Consider the following 7,311-nt stretch of genomic DNA (forward strand, 5'->3'; position numbering starts at 1 on the left):
ACAAGAAAGAGGAAACAAAACACAACAGAAAATATAATAGTATGCTTTGATCTGCGTTCAAACTCCATAGTTCTTTCTTTGGATGTGGATAGCATCATGAACCTTTGGAGATGTTAGATCCTTGCATTACTGAGAAGGACTAAGTCTATCAACATTAGTCATCGCATAACGTAGCTGTTACTGTGTACAACATTCTCCTGGGTCTTCTAACTTCACTCAGCATCAGTCCATACAAGTCTTTCCAGGTTTTTCTGAAGTTCTCCTGCTCATCATTTCTTATAGCACAATAGTATTCCATTACATTCATTCCACAACCTGTTCAGCCATTCCCCAATTGATGGCATTCCCTCAATTTCCAGTTCTTTGCCACCACAAAAAGAACTGCTATAAATATTTTTGTACATATGAGTCCTTTTCCCATTTTTATGATCTCTTTGGGATACATTGGCATCTTTTTGTTAACAGGACAATTAATTCACAGGATGATAGATCTAGGGTTAAGGATCTTTAGAGACCATCTAGTCATAAGAGTCTGCCCAATATAATGGATGTTCTAATAAACCTTGTCATTGGCTGAAAAAAAAAGACATATACAGAGTTGAAGGAAGGTGATCAGACATGGAAAGGCATTAACAGTTGGGGAGGACTAGGAAAGGTCTTTTGCAGAAAGTGGTACTGGAACTGGATCTTGAAGAAAGCCATAGAAATTAAGAGGCAAAGGTGAGGAGGCATGGGGGACATCCAGTGCAAAGACGTAGGGGACAAGACAGTTGTATGTAAAGAACAGTAAATAAGCCAGGGTAACTGGAAGTTTCTATAGGAAAAAAATGGGAGTAGGAATCAGTCTGAAGCAGATGCAACCTGCTAGTTGCCAAAGAGTCTTCAAGAGTGGGCTATTTTTGGACGTAATATACCAATGCCTTCTTAATGATTTCATTTGAGTATTTTTATTCTCTGAGCTTTTTTTTTAAGATTAAAAAAAGCTGAATCTTTAAGAAGAAAAGTTATGACTAGGTTGGAGATGTTACCTGATTTTAGCTTTGTCCCTGATTTTGATGCTTTTACAAAACATCCTGTACTTATTCTGTTCCCTCCCCTTCCTGGTAATATTTTCACGGGGGAATTTAGATGACGGGAAGCCTTGTTTGTATTTAGTTTGATTACAGATTCCTCAGTACAGACACCTGAGGAAATATAGCCCGGGACACTGGGTTTCAGGTAAGTGTAGGAAGAGGGGAGGGTTTCTTTTTAATTCAGTTTTAATTTAGTCAGTTGTGTCTAGGCCCCAAAGACAACACTTTCCTGCTATTGGATGTGCAAAGTATTTGGCTTCTGTAGGGCTTCGGAAGGGAAGAAAGTTGTAGCTGACAGCATCCTGGAACCACTTCTAGGGAAGGAGAGAAGTCTGGGAGCTAGAAGCAGAAAGGCTTGTCAGTCTTCAGCCAGAACTGTGCTCAAGTGAAATGGAAAAAGGATAAAATGAAGTTAAAAACCTCTTTGTAGGAAAGCCATGAAGTCAATGTGTTTATATTAAGCTGCACACTAAAATGTGCATGTTTGCATTCATGGATGTACATTAATTTCCAAGTTTCATTGAAACCCTGGCTCCAGATATGTAAAATAAAATATAAGAAATGGGAATATGATTTCTTATAGGGCTAGGAGCAGGATCTGTGGTTTCACTGATATTCTGTAAATGTAGGTGGGCACATTCTCTGCAGTTTATAGTCTCAGAGAGTTTCCTAGAACACTGAGACATTAAGTGACTTGCCCAGGGTCACACAGCCAGTAAGGGTCAGAGGTCAAATCTTCTTGGCCCAGAGGCCAGCTCTCTATTGACTACACCATGTTGCCTCCTAGGTGTCATCCTTTTGTTGTTGTTGAGTCATTTTAGTCATGTCTGACTGACTCTCTCTGACCCCATTTGGGGTTTTCTTGGCAGAGATACTGGAGTGGTTGTCATTTCCTTCTCCAGTTCATTTTACAGATGAGGAAACTGAGGCAAACAGGGCTAAGTGACTTGCTTAGGGTCACACAGACTCTATCTACTTCGCCACCTACCTGCCAAAGAATAATCCTTTCTCAAAGAAACCTTTCCAAAGCTCCCTTAATGCAGGTGCCTTTCCTCTGGTTATCTCTCATTTAACCAGTCTCTATCCTGTGTGTACATAGTTGTTTGAATGTTGCCCCTTCCACCAAACTTCGATCTCTTTTAGAGCAGGAAGTATTTTTTGCCTTTCTTTGTATCTCCAACACTTAGCTCAGGACCTGGCACAGAGTGGGTGCTTAATAAATTGACTTGACAAGCAACTTGTTATAGTTTATTCAGTTCCAATATTTGCTGCTGTTGGAAGAGCTACAGTCCAAAAGAAAAGAAGCAAACTCCCTTCCTAGGAAGTTCAATGAGCCAGGTATGGAAGTGATCAATGAGATCTATCCCCAGAAAAGGGAAATATTTGGAAACCCTAATCTCAAAGCCTAAAGTTAAGGACAGAGCTACTCAGGAAGCTTAGTAAAGGGCCAAAGAGTCAATGCAAGAGACAACATAACTGGATTAAATAACACTCAGTTTGTGGGGGAGGGGATGAGGGTCTGCTGACCCAGTTGACCCTTTCTGGAGTCTCAATCCCAGATTGTCTTGGGTAGGAGACCATCACAGCTAAAGGCTCCTGTTTGTCAGGAAACGTCTTCAAGTTTCTGCGTTCCTGGCACCACCCACTCACCAACCACCTCAGCATGTTCTTGTAATTACTGTATGTATTTCCAGGAGCTTATGCTTATTCTGGTTTTCTGTTCCATCTCTCATGATAAGCATCAGGAGGGCAGTAACTGTGCTCTCTTAAGTGTGCTCTCAAACAGCACGTGCCCAGTGGATGTTCAACGGACCCTTGTTAATACGGAGCTGATTGACAAATGGCCAGCCAACCGTCTTTAATAAACTCTATTAACAGTTCTGATTTCTTCATGCCAACAGAGGCATTTACTAGGATTGGACTGTGAAACCCAGTCCTGTCTTCTTTTTCCTTTAAGTACCCTAGCATTTGAAGAACACAATTAGTAGCCTCCCTGAAGAAAGTGCTGGGGATCATAGAGGGAGGATAAAGGGTTATAGTGACCCTAATTTACCCTGAAGAAGGCTTCTGTGGAGGCTAGTGAAAAAAAGCACAGGATTTCCAAGATGACCTTCTGTCATCTTGTGTAAGAGCCTAACACCATATCTAATATATGCTCTTTGGCTAAGTCCTCTTATCATTCCTACCCCCAACTTCTTTTGTTAGATGTGTGAGGTATTAACAGGAAACTTAATTCACAAGGATCCATGGGTCACTGGAGGTAAATAACAGTGGTAAAACACAAAAGGAACTGTGTAGGTGCATGGATTATGGATTATTCTTGTGTTTGTCATTATGCTGGCTGTTGATGGACTTTTTTTTTTTTGGCTGAGGAATAAGATGGCCTTAGTTTTAATTTTATGCAATTGTGATTTGAGAGATCTTTACTATTAATATAAATTTCATAATGTCTCCCATTTTAAAAAAAATTTAGAAGGAAAAAGTTAAAACCCAAGGAAGTTGATTGATGGACAAACGATATTTACAGAGTACTGTCAAGTTGAGTTAGAAAACAGGCTGACATGGATCATATGTGAAACTTGGCTCTAAGAAACTGTAGCCCAGTTTCCTGAGTGGCAAATGAATATGTGATTTCAATGGGAAACATCTGTATTTCCTTTGAAGAAAAAAAAAATAGGGAAAGAAACAACCTTGAGTCAGAGTATGGGACTGTTTACACTTGACTGGTGCCTGTTGTGCTCAGCTTTTTCCACAAGGTGGAGCTCGAATCCCTTTCCAAGCAGTTGAACGAGCAGAAAATGATCTTAAAATCTAAGATTTAGAGCTGCGCCCCACCTCATCACTTTACAGACAAGGAAACCAAGACCCAGCGAGGTTAAGCGGTTGTTTTAAACTATTTTAAAAGACCCAGGATCACACAGCTCTCAGGCATCTGAGGCAGGTTTTGAATACAGGTCTATTATGACTCTAAGTTCGCAGATATTACTGAGGCTCTTGAAAAGAGTACTGGTCCTGAGGCTGCAGGGGAGACTTAGGTAGGGCCCAGCAAGAGATTTTTTCAGGTTGGGAAGACAGTCTTCACAAAGTGGGTGTATGAGATACTGAGAGGAAGAACGGTGCCACCTTAGCAGCAGCTTTATACACATTTGTTTATTTCACAAAACGTTCAAGTTGGGACTTTAGCAATCACCCCATCCAAACCCTAATTTTACAGATAAAGAAGCAGAGGGCTACAGAACTGAAATGACTTGCCCAAGAGCACATGACAAGTTCTAAGTGGAAGAGTCAGGACTTGAATCCAATGCTTTTCCCATTTGCACTACAATGTCATTATTAAGTATATAGCATGAGGCCATCTGCAAAGCAGACTTCCTTTTGAAGTCAACAACCCAAGTGCTTTTTGGAAGAAGGTCTTAAGCAGCACTGAGAAGTAGGTGGTTTCTCCTTCCAGAAAATGATTTTCTTTCCACTTTCCATTTATCCTCCACTTCCTTACATCCTACTTACTCCTCAGCCCCACTGAAACTGCTCTCTCCAAGGTCACCAACAATGTCCAAATTGCTAAATCCAAAAGCCTTTTCTCAGTCTTGTCCTTGACCACTCTTCAGCATTTGACACTGTTAACACATACACACCCACACACCCACACCCCCCCACACCCACATCCACACCCCCCCAACACACACACACACACACACACACACACTTATACTCACACTCCTAACAGGGAAAGCAGATAGTAAAGGCCTCCTGCAGGGGCTGAGCTGAGCCTTCTTTATCCTCTCCACTTTAGATTTTTGAGACATTACTAATTTCTCATTTTTTTTTACCTGTCTGACCACTCCTTTGCTAGATCATCATCCAAGTCCCGTGTGAGTGTACTAGAGAGCTCTGCCCTGGGTCCCCTTCTCTCTCTGTCTCTGTCTCTCCTTTTCTATATACAGTTATCCCTTCTACACTGTGACTTTCCCTACTGCAGTTTCAGTATGTTTCAGGTCGGCATAAGAAATTAAATTGGAATTTCTGGAAAGTTTTGCAGAAGCCACAGATAAAGGCCCTCAGACAACACAGAAAAAGTTTAGAAACTCAGAAATGCATAAAATATATTTATGGTATTATATCAACATATTTTATCTTTTAATACCATAATAATTTAGACTTCTTCTCTGGTATGAAGGGAAGGCCAAAAAGTTTTCCACAGATTTTCCAGACTGCAGGATCACTGTGCCCCTAACCCTTGAGATGTGGAAGGAATAACTGTGTGTGTGTATCTATATATTGTTGTTGTTGTTTAGAGTCGTTTTTCAGTCATGTTCAACTCCTCGTGACCCCTTTTGGAGTTTTTGGCAAAGATGAGGAAACTGAGGCAAACAGAGTTAGATGATTTGCCCAGGGTCACCCAGCTAATAAGTATCTGAAGCCAGATTTAAACTCAGGAAGATTAGTCTTCCTTAGTCCAGGCCTGGCACTCTATCCACTGCACCATCTATCTTACACACACACACATACCCACAAAAATATACACATACATATATATGTTTTTTTCTATGCAGATAACTGCCACGTCTACATATCTAGCCCTCATCTCCTAAGCAATAACCCCTCATTACTGTTTGCTAGACATCTTCATCATTGTAGATGGCCTTTAGAATCCCCAGAGTCAATATGTCTAAATCACATCTTTTTCTCTACCTTGCCCCTCTTTCCAATTTTCCTATTTCTATTATGGGCACCACCATACTTTCCAATCAACTAGGTTTGAAGCCTTGGAATCATTTTCAAATCTAAGCTATCCCTCAACTTCCATTCTCAAATAGTTGCTGTAATGACTTTTTCCACACCTCTCATACCCATCTCCTTCTCTTCAGTCACACAGCCTCCAATCTGATCTCACCATAGACCATTGTAATAGGCTGCTAATTGATTTCCCTACGTCTAATCTCTCCTCTCTCCAATTCAACCTCTCCACAGAAGCCAAGTTGATATTCCTAAAGCACAATTCTGGCCATATCATTCTCTTGCTCAAGAAGCTTGAATGCCTCTCTCCTGATTTTGTGATAAAACACAAAGCTTTTTTCCATCTGATTACAACATATCTTTCTAGACTGATAACATGTTTCTCTCGTACACCAAATTGGCCTTCCTTATGTTCACTACACAAGTCATTTCATCCTCTGCTTCTGTATCTTCCTAGTCTATACCTTCTTCCCATGCCTGGAAAGTTCTCTCTCCTCCCTTCTGATTTTTGTCATCCTTCACTCCTTTCAAAGTTCAGCTCAGCCCCTGCAAGAGGCCTTGCAACTTACTTTTACTTTGTATTTCCTTTGTAAGTATTGTGGGAATTGATTGAACTACACTGATTCAGTCTTGTGACTCAATTCTGGATCTAGCTCAGTTCACTTTCTATTCAATTATGGGTCTACTCCAATTTCTGTCTTGTGAGAAAACTATTCAGTTATGGGAATTGTGAGAAACCTTCATTGCATCGTTTCAACCTAGCCTTGAGTGGTTGAGAAGCTGGGCCACCTCCACCTGTTGCTGAGACCCTTAACGAAGCACCTAGGTTATGCTAATCAGAAACCCACCAGACCTGAAGATTGATGCAAGGAGTTTTCTCACAATTATACATCTCAAGCAACCCATATGTCTTATTTGAAAACTAGCGCTGTGCTGGTCAATCAGTTTCCTTGTTCCTTTGATTGAATAGAGATACTTGGAGGGAGTGGGACACCTCTTTTTCTAATTTCAGGGAATTGTACCTGTTCACTCTCCCCCTCCCAATCTTTCCTCCAATTAGAAATCAGATTACCTAACCTTGTATCCTGGTTTATATCCTGTTAATAATTTTCTTTTAATGAATAAAAATCTTCTCCTCCTATATTTGAGGACCAGTGCCAATCTGAGGAGGCCTAGTCCTGATTTATTATGCAATTGGCATGCATTGCTTAATAAATCAATATGCTTGGAAGCTTGAGACTTTGTTTCATCAGTCATTTCAATCAATATATCCACCATATTTTGTATTTATTTCTCTGTGTATATGTTAGATGGTCACATTTTGAATGTGTAAGTTTCTGGAAGGCCAGGGGCAATTTCACTTTTGTCTTTGTATTCCCAGTGGTTAGCATAGTGCTTAATACAAAGTAGGTTCATAATAAATGTTTCTTGGATTGAATTGAATTTATTTTCTCTTTCCCTCCTTTTCCCTCTTCCTGCTCCTCTCTGTCTCTGTTTCTGT

At 40.5% G+C, this 7,311-nt stretch overlaps 1 protein-coding gene across 1 annotated transcript in view; it reads left to right on the forward strand.

The window, feature by feature from the left end:
* The first annotated feature begins 1,130 nt into the window (after window positions 1–1,130).
* LOC114022764 (complement C1q and tumor necrosis factor-related protein 9A-like) overlaps window positions 1,131–7,311 on the forward strand; it is a 13,510-nt gene continuing 7,329 nt past the window's right edge. The window contains exon 1 of the mRNA XM_027835160.1: window positions 1,131–1,218. The gene's annotated coding sequence lies outside the window, so the exon portion shown is untranslated. The remainder of the gene's footprint in view (window positions 1,219–7,311) is intronic.

The sequence above is a fragment of the Vombatus ursinus genome, unplaced genomic scaffold, assembly GCF_900497805.2.
Source record: "Vombatus ursinus unplaced genomic scaffold, bare-nosed wombat genome assembly UNPS02014813.1, whole genome shotgun sequence".
NCBI lineage: Eukaryota > Metazoa > Chordata > Mammalia > Diprotodontia > Vombatidae > Vombatus > Vombatus ursinus.